The following is a 13,626-nucleotide window of genomic DNA, read 5'->3' on the forward strand; positions in this document are numbered from 1 at the left end:
AGCTGTCTCCTAATAAAGAAGAGGGGGGAAGGGGGCTCCTGGTTTCCCAAATGGTAAGTGCCCATTATGCTAGACATAATACAGCAATTTACAGGACAATCGACAAGAAACAATTCATGACAAAAGAGTCTACACAACTAAAAAAAGAGAGATGAACAGAAAACAAAGGAGAATCTTCAGTTGTGAGAAACGTCAGAGTAAACAGGAATTGCTGGGCAGTGATGGCATGTGCCTCAGAGATGGCTCCCACAGGATCTTCATTTGCCACCAGACCCCATAACTGGCCTTTCCTTACTTCCAGCTCTGCCTTCAGCCTTTCAATTGAGCAGATGCTCAAAAAACAATGCATCTACTGTCCATGCACATCTTGTTCCAATTTCCATGGTGCCTGTGCATCCTGTTCTATTTCTATGATGCCTGTGCATTCTGTTCCTGTTTCCATGATGCCTTTGCATCCTGTTCCCATTTCCATGATGCATTTATATCCTGTTCCTGTTTCCATGATGCCTTTGCATCCTGTTCCTGTTTCCATGATGCCTTTGCATCCTGTTCCCATTTCCATGATGCTTTTGTATCCTGTTCCTGTTTCCATGATGCCTTTGACCTCAAGATAACTGAACAAGATGCCTTTGCATCCTGTTCCCATTTCCATGATGCCTTTGCATCCTGTTCCTGTTTCCATGATGCCTTTGCATTCTGTTCCCGTTTCTATGATGCTGCTGTATTCTGTTACCCATCTTCCTTTTCTCTTCCATCACCAAATGGAAGAGAAACCACCAGGGATTCCACCTCTATCCAGGCCAGCTGATACATCTTCCCTTTTAATCTTTCCTTTCTTATGTACTCCTCTAAAAGTAGTTGTAAAGAATATATTTTAAAAGAGGCAAAGTAGACAGTATAAACATGGCAGATGATAAAAATCCAATGACAGATTTATATACAGTGACAGGAGCAAGGAAGTTTTCAAGACTGATAAATGGATGCAAACATTTGTAATTTGTAGAGAATTTCAACCCAAATTTTTAATCTCACAAAAGCCTTCTAAATCATAGTTTCTAGGGATTAGTTCATCTTGAGACTCTTAGAATTTGACCCCATCTTACAATGGGGCACAGCCAGTGTCAAACAGAATTCCTCCTGTAATCCTCTACATTCTTCCCACAATGCCTTTCCAAAGGCACATCATCCACTTGCCTCTCGTGATTGGAAACACTGAAGCATGGTACAGGTGGAGTGAAGCACTCACCATGTGACAGAGCTGCAGAGAGAGCTCGGGTAATGTCACTCAGGATTCCATCCCTGGTGCCTATCTCAGCATGCAGCCATTCTGCTGCCTGTGTTTTCTGTAATGTCTCTCGGAGGGTTTAAATTATTGCTGAGTTTTGCTTTCTTGGGTGGATGGGGAGAATTCAGGTGAACACTAGTAAAATGCAAGAAGTTAAGCATTATTGGTATAACAAATAGAGAGTGTTTTGTTCCAGTCGAAAGAGCTCCGATATTTCATCCTAAAGTCATCTTCTGGGGAAACCGAAATGTAAGGAGTCTGACACAGACTGAATAAGATTTAGTAGCACATTTCCAGAGTATGCACAGAGCCTGTGTTTTGCTGATTCCACACTTCCTCTTTAACCTGAGGTCTACCTGGTCAAATGCCTACTGTGCCTCATGCCAGTGGACGTGCTGGGGGTGGGTGTATTCAGTGGAGCACCTGACTCTTGTCATTACCTTCCTCTTCAGATGCTTGGGTTCAGAAAATAGGATCCCTGGTCACAGCCAGTTTTCTCTTTTACCATCAGATTATGCAAGGACTAATTTCCAACATATTGATTGGAAGAAAAAATTACCATGTTTTTAATAAAATATTTTTTACTTATTCTTTGTCCATTTCCTACATATGAACAATATATTTTGGTCATTTCCACTCCCAACTCCCCCACCCCCCTTCCTCTAGGTACTCTTGACAGTGCCCCTTTCCCCGTCACGTGACTGTTGGAATGTTGATTTATCTTGTCATCTTGATCTTCCACAGGCCTTGTAAAATGACCACGTTTTACTGAGGATACCTCCTTAAATGTGTTCATACGTGTGACTCTTTCCATTTGTGTTTCCTATTATTTCTGAATTCTCTGCAATGTGTTCAGATTACCTTTTCACCCAGAGTTAAACTCTAAGGAGGAAAATAGGGTTCCACTATGTCTTTGTCACTTCCAGAAGGTAAGTTGGGCTGGAAGGTAAGTGAGGAGCCTTTCAACTCTCTTTCTCTCTTTGTGACCTTCTGAAGCAGCAAGGTAGAGTGATCAATCCAAGTGCCATGGATTAAATCCCACATACCTACTCATTGGACTTGACATTGGCTGGTTACATCCTGTCATAATAATTTGGATCTCTCATTTCTCAACTGTAAATTGGGACACATAATCACGGTGCCTATTTACAGGGTTATATGAGTTATGAAGACTAAGGTAATACAAAAATAATTGACAGCAATGTGTGGTACATGCTAATAGCTCCATAAACAGTAGTTACTGCATTGCCAAGATCTAGTCAGAAAGACAAAGCTACTCTAGGCATTTTAACTAAAGAAAATATAATATGTAGAACTGATTACATGGATGACGGAAGAATAAAGAATGGAGAAAGAGAGGAAAAGAGTTAACTTATCCTTCCACTTCTGATCTAAAGAGGCAGCAGGAGAAGACAGGACTGCCTTGCATAATCTGAAACCTGGGACAGTTCAGAGGGATCTGGAGCCACGGAAGGGACACTGCTGTTGCCACAGAAACTTCCCAAGCAGAAGGGGAGAACTCCTGACTCTCTTCCCACCATCCTTTCTTTAGCCAGTGCCACACCTCAGCCAAACTTCTCCTCAAGAATAAAAGGCAAGGGATCCTGGGAAGTGTAGTTCTCTGCCCTATAAAGCAGGGTGCAGAGAGACATGAATAGTATTAAGGATGAATGGGCAAGTGACTGGGAACGCCATTATTATTGTTTACTAAGGAAAATCTTTTTGAACTTTGTGTTTGCAGAAGTCTTACTAAATAGTATTTTTACACTATCATCTGTTTTTACCTCCCTCTAAGTAGATTAGAGGATGATACTAAGCCTAAGTTTTGGGTCCACAGAATGAGAGTCTTCCATTCCTACCAGGAGGAAGTTTCTGATTCATTTGACATGCACCGATAGGCATTGCCTTATCCTGGGAGACTGTTTAGAGTGAGCTTCTAATTCCTTCCTGTGCTCTCCACTGCATGCTGAGCAGTTACTGGAGTATACTCTCAGGCTCTCTGTACTTCCAGAGCTGTGAAACGGTATGTATGCTAATACCCCTAGACCCTGAAGGCCAGGTTTTCTAAGAGACATCTTACAAACTGTGAAGTACTTTACTCAAATAACTTGTCATTACTTTTTGATTCCTAATCTAGTGTTCTTCTATGCCACCTTATGACAGTCTTCTTCTAGCTTAATCATTCTTGCAGGTTAAAAGACATTGTAAGCACATGTACCAAAAAAAAAAAAAAAAAAAAAATAGCTACCAAACACAATGGCTTTTGCTAAATTTCAGATGTGGTCCCAAACCAAATCAGCCTTAGGGCATTTTAATACAGAAAACAAATTGGACACATATTAGCACTCTCAGACGGGCCTAACTTCACAAATACAGTCATGTTTGAGGCCATTTTCTTAAAAAAAAAAAAAAAAAAAAAAAAGACAGCTTATATGTCTAAATAGCATTTATTTTCTTAAAAGCATATCTAAGTACACTTTAAAGAACACAGGGTTATGTAAACAGAAAACCTGGACAACTTTAAGAGAGAGACCCACGCAGCTTCCCCTTATGGAATGGATGTTGGTGGTAGACATTGTACAGGGAACTTTGAGGGCATTATTTTCTCTTCATTGTATCCTTCACAATGGCTAGGATTACCCTTATTTCATGATGGGAAACTGAGGCTCAGATACCCAAAGTAAGGTCTTGCATGCGCTAAGTAGCAGAGTTCAAAAAGCTGAATCAAATCACAATCTGGTGACTTCTTTGCGTTCCTCAACCCTGCTTCCACAGTAGAGTATGTACACCTTCATTTCCAACTCTGCTGCTCTAAACACGGGCTGTGACCTTGGCAGCTCACCCTGAACCATGCGACCCACACATAGAACAAGTCCATATGGTTTTTTTGTCCCTGAGCACAGCTGGTCTAAGAGTGAACCCTTCAGACCTCTACAGGCACAGCCCCACTGGCCACTCTCAGAAACGTATCCTTCCCACAACGGTCATGTTTTCCGTCACCAACTCCCAGGCCACTGCTGACCACAGCAGGGCCAGTAGCCAGAGCTTTTCCTCTGTCTTCCTGAAAGCAGAGGGGAAAAGGGACACCTTAGGTGCATGGCAAAAATAGTAGTCTTCCTGCTGTTGGTTGGAAAAACAGCATCGATGTCAAAATATTAAAATAAAACTCAGAGCACTTAACAGAAAGAGTAATTAAGCAGTCATTCAAATGAATGTGGTCAAAATGTACTGTGCAAGTCAAGTATATTACATGTGCCCAGATCTTGGTTTTGCTCAAAGAGAAAAAAACACTCATATATATATATGAAAGAAAATTAACCATGTAACAAATTAATACATCATTGCTTTCAAAATCTTAAACACAAAAGTCTGGAAATTTGCAATATATTCAAGTAATCTCAAATTTGATACTAGCTTTCCAGAAGGTCATGAACAATCATTAGGTATGCCTCAAAACTCCTCCAGCTCTCAGAATGAAAATCTGAGTGGCCACCAAAGATGTTCCAAAATTATAGGAATGCCATGGTCTCTGTCTGGGGTAAGTCACCCACCCAAGTCAGGAAACTGGAGAACACTGGCTTAACAGAACAGGATGTGTCATTCAGGAGAGAAGGAGCTGAGCAGACAAAGGGTTAAGGCTCAGGACCATCTCCCCCAGGGGTGCTGCAGCTAGGAGTTACTGCCCTTACTCAAAAACAAAAGGCCACATCTTTCTCCATCCCCTAATGACCAGTCTCATTCTACAGAAAAGAGTTGCCTCAAAATAAGTATTTCCCCTAAGAAAGAGAGTTCCTCCAGGAAGCACACAGTGCAGTTCTGAACAGAAACATGCAATCCCCTCCTCCTGGGTCTTCCCTGACCTTACCTATGCATTTCTAATCCCTGCCATTAGATTCTATAGTCCTGCAGTGTTCTTCACATTGTGTTATACCTGTCTTTCTTCCTGGTAGAAAATGAGTTCCTCCAGACTAGAGAGCCATGAAAGTTTTAATAAGGGCCCAGTAAAGTTTCCAGCACACACTAAGTGCTCAATAAATTTCTAATGAATAAGCAAATGAATGTGATTTCAAAGGGAACAGAGAGCAATCAAACCCTTAGAAATCACTAATAACCCAATGGGGGATAAAACTAGAAAGCAAAGACTTAAGACAAAGCGGGATACAGATAAGTATAGAAAAACTCTTCAAGAATTTAAATGAGGGACCATTTTAGGAGTTAGGGAGAAAGAAAATATTTTAAATGAAGTCTTATATAGGAAATGACTCTGTCTCTCTCTGTCTCTGTCTCTCTCTGTCTCTGTATCTCTGTCTCTGTCTTTCTGTGTCTCTCTGTCTTTCTGTGTCTCTGTCTCTGTCTCTGTTTCTCTCTCTGTCTCTGTTTCTCTCTCTGTCTCTGTTTCTCTCTGTTTCTCTCTGTTTCTCTCTCTCTCTCTCTCTCTCTCTCTCTCTCTCTCTCTCTCTCTCTCTCTCTCTCTCTCTCTCCATAGCCCTGACTATCCTGGAACTACTATGTAGACCAGACTGGCCTTGAACTCACAGAGATCAGCCTGCCTCTGCCTTCCTTGTGCTGGGATTAAAGGTGTGAGCTGCCACTCTAGGCTACCAGCTATAATCTCAAACTCACCACTGACATCTGCCATCAGGCGATTACACATGATGAGCTCCCTCACACCTATCACATCTTTGCCTAAATGTTCCCTGCAGTAGTGGCTGTTAACCTTGCCATGTGAAACTGCCACCGGTGGTGCCTACTGCTCCTTTTCCACTCTTGGTCTTTATCTGGTTGTGAGTGATGGAGTGGCAAAGGAGGGAGGGAGGAGGGAGAGAGAGGAGAGGAGAGAGAGAGAGAGAGAAGAGAGAGAGAGAGAGAGAGAGAGAGAGAGAGGAAGGAGGAGGAGGAGAAGAGGAGGAGGAGGGAGGAGGGGAGAGAGAGAGAGAGAGAGAGAGAGAGAGAGAGAGAGAGAAGAGGAGGAGGAAGAGAGGAGGAGGAGGAGGAGGGAGGGAGGGAGGGAGGAGGGAGGGAAGGAGGGGGGAGGGACTGTTATATGGGGAAATCAAGCCCAGGGCCTCAATTATACTAGACAAGGGGACTACCACTGAGCCACACTCTCAGCCCTGTTTTTTAATAACAATGTGTATCTATCATATGCAACTTTTCAGACTAATTCATTGGAAAATCTAGCCCAGGGTTTATTTCAAATTTACCACAAGGGAAAACTCTCCTGAGAAAGCTGATTTCAAGATCTTTTTCTTGTTCGACATGTTTCCGGAAAGAAGGGTTAGATAACGTTGTTAGATCAGGAACAATAAAGAAATGCCTGGTTGAAAGTTATTAGGCTTGTCACAAGACAGACGATTAGCTGGGTAGATAAATGTAATGTCCCAAATGGGAATCTTAATCCCATTCAAGTCCAAAGATATAACTAGTGTATTTGACACTTGGAGCAGGCCATTTTTCTCTCTCCTTCTTACAACAGAATTAGTTTTAGAAATAGTCCTGGAATTAATAATAATGATGGTCAAAAAAGAGTCAGAAACAGTGAAATTTTTTCTTAATTGACTTGATGTTCATTGCATGCCAGTGATAAAATTTCTCAATGAACAAAGAAATAAAACAGTATTATGGTACAGAAAAAGAATGACAGTAATGAACTCATTTCCCTTTAGTAGATTTTAATTTTAATTTTCAATTAATGAATTAATTTTCAAGTACTGTTTTGATAAAAAAAAAAAAGGAGGAAATATACCTAAATATTCTTTGCCTCAGAAAGAATAGCATTTCAATTTAATGTTAATTAAATGTCTAATTATTAAAGCATTAAATACCAACAAAATAAATAAAATTTCCATTCTAAACATATCATTTTAAATTGAATAAATATTTCACGTGGGGGCCAAGATGTTCACTAGCCAAACACAAACGTGATACATTTTAGTCCTAACTCTGTTGTGTTACTGTAAATTGAAAACATGAGAGAACAAATAAAACGATGGTCATCATAAAGATGCCATGGAGGATGACAGAATTTGGATAGCTTGTTTCAATTTCTGTCTCTGCCATCATTCTGCCGTTTGTCACGTCAAACCTGTTAGCACATACTTGACCTCGAGGTAGGAGACCCGCACTGTTCCTAAGCAGCACAAATGACTTTGAGTTTATTCACTGGGGAAGGGGGCATAACTAAGGATTATCTGACTTAATTTTCATGTGGAACACAATGTTTGTTTAAGAATAAATATTAAAATATGCTAATGTGAAGCTTATGCATATGTAAAGACTCAGCCATAACTATAAAACTTAGCTCAAAACTTAGCTCAACAAAAGATCTCAGGAAAGGTTTTGTTTTTGTTTTGTTTTGTTTTGTTTTCCAGCGTAATCCTTTCAAAACGTTAGCACTGAGTGGCAATCACAGAATACTGCTTGTCACTGGCCAAAGAGCTTTTCCTAATTCTCTCCAGACCATGCAGCCCTCCGTGCTTGCAACTGGACAGGTTCCTGCTGCCCTGCCCTCTAATGCATGTGCCTGGTCTGTGATTTCACAAAATGCTCCTGAAGGATCTTTTTAAGAATCTAAAAATGTTGGTTTGAGATCACTACTTTCTCATATGCTCTATCATTGACTTAATATTTCATCCACTGTGTTTATTCTTTGTGGGACAGGGACAGGGTCTACCTCACCCACACGTGGATCTTAAACATCTGGATTAGTGTCTTGTGGAAGTGCTTGCTGTTGTGTTCATTGACAAGCCCTCTACTCATTCAAAGCTATTATTTTACTAGGGCGAGAAGCTCATCTATATCAAATTAACTACAGCTCTTTTCCAGAGTGATTCTGGGTACATTACAAACTGCTCCCTCAGAGAGGATATCAGAATTAAGAACTCCCCCAAACATACTCCCCTGTAAAGTATCTCTTCCCAGAGTTGTGGAATTACATCAGAAGATTCTCCAAGTGTACCCCATGGGCACCAGTTCTGGAGATGAGCAAGAGTGATCCTTTAATAGGAAGAAAGGAGGAAGACATTTTGGGTTTGGTTTGGTTTGGTTTGGTTTTCAAGACAGGATTTCTCTGTATAACAGCTCTGACTGTCCTGGAACTCATTCTGTAGACAAGGCTGGCCTTGAACTCACAGAGATTGCCTGTCTCTGCCTCCAGAGATTAAAGGCGTGTGCCACCACTGCCCAGCTGGAAGACACTTTGGGATTACATTATTTTAAGGTAATTTTTATTAACATTCCCCTTTCATTAAGGGAAGACTGCTTGAGAATTTGCTTTCACTGTGACAATTTTCAGAGTCCATCTTATATTATCACAGTGATTTTCCAGTCTGTATTATATTGACATTTCCAAATTTGCTTGGCTATAATTATAAGAATTTCTGAGAAATCCTACACGGTGAGTAGCATGGTCTCCTGACCTCCTAGTGCTGCAAACTCTTAATTTGAATATGACTGTCATAGGCATGCCTACTTTATGACTTCCAGATGGCATTAAGGACAGTACTGCCACATGGTCAACCCTCTGTAAGTGTGGGCTGCTAGTCATATAATTTTGTATGTGATTGCCTTAATTTGTAAGTCTAGTATCTTTCTCATTCCACTTTAAAAATAAAAAAGGGACAAAGAAAAAAAAATGTATTTAAATCACCTAAATCTAATTTCTGAGTTGGAACTGACCTGAATACCTCCTCTCTAAGGACTACCTTCCATGGTGCAAAAAAGCAATATGCAAACTTCCGAAGGAGGAAAGCAACCAACAATCCTACTTAGCTATACCTATGAACCACAACAGTGGGCGGCACCACAGCACCATAACCCAAGGGTGAGATAGTGGCACACAAACCTTGACAGTAACCAACAACTCTCGAGTTGGACTTCAGACTCATTCAACAAGAGGAAATCACGACTGGAAACCTAGCCAACTGCCCAGGGCTGGTGAAATTATGGATCTTGGAAGAGACCTCCAACCACCACTTTCCTAAAACAGCCTGATCCTTAACTACATTCTAAACATTTGTCCCTGTACCCACAGAGAAGTGTAGTCCTCACACCTCATCAAGGAAGCTCCTCTTTGCAACAGACGGAGACCATTACAGAAAATCACAGCTAGTCAAAATGCAGAGTTGGGGATCCATTCCCAATGGATCCATCTACAAAACAACTCCAGTACCCAAGGCTCAGGGAAGAGGGTGGAGGAAAGAGTGGCTGAACCAAAAAGGATCAAGGAGGTCACTTTGAGATTGTGTCTAATGAGTAATGTCAGAAGCCACGCTCATAAAGTCTCACTAACAGGACCTCCACCATGACAAGAAGGACAACAACAATAGACATACTAAAGTGGAGAGAGTATGGGGAACAACACATCACAAGATCTCAACCCTACACAATGAACTATGGACAGCAAAGGAATGCTGAGAGTGGGAAAATAATCTTCCCCGGAAGAGAAGCCCAGAAACTTATATACAAGTATCATTATACACACTGAGCGAGTTATAGCTAGGAATACATATGTATATATGTATACATATATCCGTGTAGCAACAGTTAATGAGAAAAAGAGACCATGAATTTGAAGGAGAGCAAGGAAGGGTATGAAGGGTTTAGAAGGAGGAGACAAAAGAAAAGTTTTAGCTAAATAACCAGCATATAACATAAGCAATATATTTATATTCCTAATGGAAATGTCTGAGAGTGAAATGCAAAATCTAAGGAGCTTAAAGAAAAATATGAACTTTCCTTCTTATGGAAATACTTACAACAAAGCCATGGAGCCATGCGCTGTCTGCCCCCTCCTCTGACAGGAGGAGCCATGGCTAGATGCCTCAGGGCACCATCCAGAATTAAGTGCTGTGTGTGAAGGAGCCAAAGGAAAGAGCTGCGCCAGCCAATGTCATTCGCGATTCAACTATATTTTAATATCTCATTCTTTCCACACTTGGAGAATGTGATTGTTTTGTAAAAGAGTACAGCTCTTCAGGTTATATAAAGATTTTATAGCCATTGCAGTTTTAATAAGCAGAAGGCTCGCTAGGATGAACTGGGTTCAACCTGAACTACTGTACAATTTAATTCTACATATATTCTTCTGTTTAAAGTGCATGTAATTGCCAATTGATATAGTCCCCAACACCAAAGGTTAGTCAAATGGAGTTCTGCAAACAAACACAGTATGGGAAGCTTTCTGCCTAAGTACCATGAACCAAGAATGAGTGAAACTAACCATTAATCAATCATGAATCTAATTCATTTCAAGGGCTTCCCTCAGCTACACAATTTTCGATGAGTAAAATTGAATCCACCTGTGTGTGCATTTCTCTAGTTCTTAGCACCATAAAGTTTTTTTTTAATCTTTAGATACTTAAGAGAATATGTAAAATTAAATTGACATTATCTTGAAATGAGATTAGATTGATATTTCTTCTTCTTGTGTAAAGCTTTTCTTGATGGAAAGCTGTTCTTAAACAGCAGTGATCTTTTTGATGCTTCTGTTCTGCTGAGAAACATTTTACTTAGGGGACAACCATAGTCACTGAGATTAGATCCTTATGGTAACCTTGGCCTCCCCTCCTCTTTCCTGTCCACAAAGCCACAAGGTAAAGAAGCTTCCAAACATTTTCATCACCATGACATGTGCCCAAGTACAGGAACTGTATGAACATAGGCCAAGCCCTGAGAAACCAAGAGCCAAAATCAACCTTGCCTCCTCTGAGTTGTTTTTTCCATGTAGGGAGTGATTGACATCCCAAGCAGATCAAGTCCTGAATGAATGTGTATTGTGAACATGAGCATGGCCATGTCAAAGACAGAAGAATCATATCCAAGGGGAATTAGCAAGGCCTTCCTTTGATCCAAATATGGATATTTACCAATGATTGATCAGTGTGTACAAAAACTAGCCATTTTTCTCCCCCTTTGCTCATCAACACCTGAGGCATGTGGGGGAATTAGCCCTGAGGTCAGAAGGGAAGGAGAGCTGCCCCTGCCTGCCATCAGCTACAACACTCTAGAGAGCGCGGGCCCTGCACCTCGCCTGCGCAGCACAAGAGAGCCAATCGTGTTGCGGAGGTGTGGGTGAGAAAGCCCTGAAATTGTGAGCGTGGGAGGGCTGTCCCCATTACTCATCTGTCTTGTGGTAGCATGGGCAGAAGAGAGAGGCTCCCCCACCGACCCCTCAATTTCTGAGGCAGGTGGGAGAGCTGACCCTGAGGTCAGAAGGGCAAGAGACCTGCCCCTGCCCACCACCAGCTACAACACTCCCTACACTTTGCATGGCAGCACAATAGAGCCAACCCATTGGCGGAGGTGTGGGCAAGCCAGCTCCAGTGCTGTGAGCATGGAAGAGCTGTCCCCATTACTCACCTGTCTTGTGGCATGGGCGGGAGAAAGATGTCCCTCCTCCACCCCCTGCCTATCAAGCCTGAGGCAGGTGGGGAGCTGGCCCTGAGGTGAGAAGAGCAGGAAAGTTAGCCCTGCCCCTCAATCTGCTGCAGCACTCCAGAAAGTGGCCCCTACTCCATGCCTGGGCAACACAGCAGAGCTGGCCCTGAAGCCATGAGGATAAAGGAGCAAACCTAGGAGGATTGGGAAGTAAGGATGATTGGGATTCAGTATGCAAAGTTCCCAAATAATCAATAAAAACATTAGGTTAAAGAAAAAAACAAAGAAAAAATCTTAGTGTACCATTGGCCATTGCACAGCAAGGTGACTACAGGTAATAAGGAAGTAACCCTGGTTTCAAAGAACTGTTAAAAAAAAAAATGGAGAGTGGGTATTTTGGCGTTTTCACCACAAAGAATTGGCAAATGTTTGAACATGTAATGAAACATCACATAAATTTGTACAGTTATTATATTTTCAGTTAAGAAATAAATTTCAAAAGGCTTTTGAGACAAGGTCTCATTATACAGTCCTGGCTAACCTAGAACTTGCTACATAGATCAGGCTGTCCTTGAGCTCGTAGTAATCCCCCTGCCTCTGCTTCTGGAATACTGGGATTAAGGTGTGTGCTATTATTCCCCATATAAATTTGTTCTTTTTTAAAAAAAAAAATGAATAAATAAAATTTTAAACAAGAATGTTCCCTTGAGAGATGAAACCCCTTCATAAAACAGGAAAGTCCTTGTTTACAAAACTGCAAGCCTGAGCCCTGGGTTCATTCAGCAGAATGGACTTTTGAAGAGCCTGCTGGAGCTGGTGAACAGCATCCTGAAAGTGATCATCAACACAAGGGGAAGATCTGTCCTAGGTCTTTATATGCTCACAGGGAGTAAACAAAAAACAAATTAAACGTGTTATTAGCTGGTGTTCTCTAAGGTGATGAGGACTGTCAATGCAGGAGCAGGCAGAGGGGAGCTCAGGGGTTGCTTCACTGCAGAGGCAGAGTCTGGCCCTGTGGAAGGAAGACACAGTGTGGGTGATACAGATATCTAGGGATAAACACATCATAGGAGAAAGGAAAGGCAGGCAAAAGCCCTGAGGCGGGAGCATGTGGAGAGTCCTGAGAGAACAGGGTAGAGGCCAGTGTGGCTAGAGAGCATGGCACAGGGCAAATGACAGGAAGAGAGGTCAGAACTGTGCCATGGAGGGTGCCCCGACAGGAAGCATGGTTGCGTAGGGGAGTCTAGTGATTGACCCCGACCTCTGAATCACTCCAAGGGAAGTCCCCACACCAGCAACCTCACCTTCACCTGGCTGGAAATGCAGATCCTGGGACCTCATCACAGACCCCGAGTCAGAATATGGATGAGGGCAGGGGCGGGTAGATCTCCATGTGGTTTGTGCTTCATACACTGACAGGGAGTAAACAGAAACACTGAGTAATAAAGATAAGCATGTTAGTGGTTGTAACTGCAAAAGTCTCAAACTGGAAACTCAATCCTGCCTCTTACGGATAGTCTAAGACTGAATTCATCGCTCCATCTGTCCAAGCTTCCGTCTCCTCAAGTGCAAGGTGGGTAAACCCAGCTCGGCTCCTTTTCACCAAGAGAGCTGCTTGTAAACACTGAAAAATAAAATCTGGAGCTGTGTGTGGTGACTCATGCTCTACTCCAGCACTTGGAAGGCTGTAGCAGGAGAATTGCTGTAAGTGCTGGCCTCGCCTATAAAGTGAGCTCCAAGACAACTTAGGTTACAGAGTGAGACCCTGTCTCGGGAAAATAAATAAAATAAGACCTGATGGTAAATACTAGAAAAAGGTGGCTGCCAATATCTTGACAGATATGAGTTTCTACTACCAGGAGCATGAGTCCCGAGCCCATCACCCTCAGAGATGTATGTGTATGTTTCTCCCCCGGTGCAATTGGGCTCATTAAGATGTGCACATGAAAAGCTCGCCGAGAGTC

This window comes from Peromyscus leucopus, chromosome 6, assembly GCF_004664715.2.
Source record: "Peromyscus leucopus breed LL Stock chromosome 6, UCI_PerLeu_2.1, whole genome shotgun sequence".
NCBI classification, from domain to species: Eukaryota; Metazoa; Chordata; class Mammalia; order Rodentia; family Cricetidae; genus Peromyscus; species Peromyscus leucopus.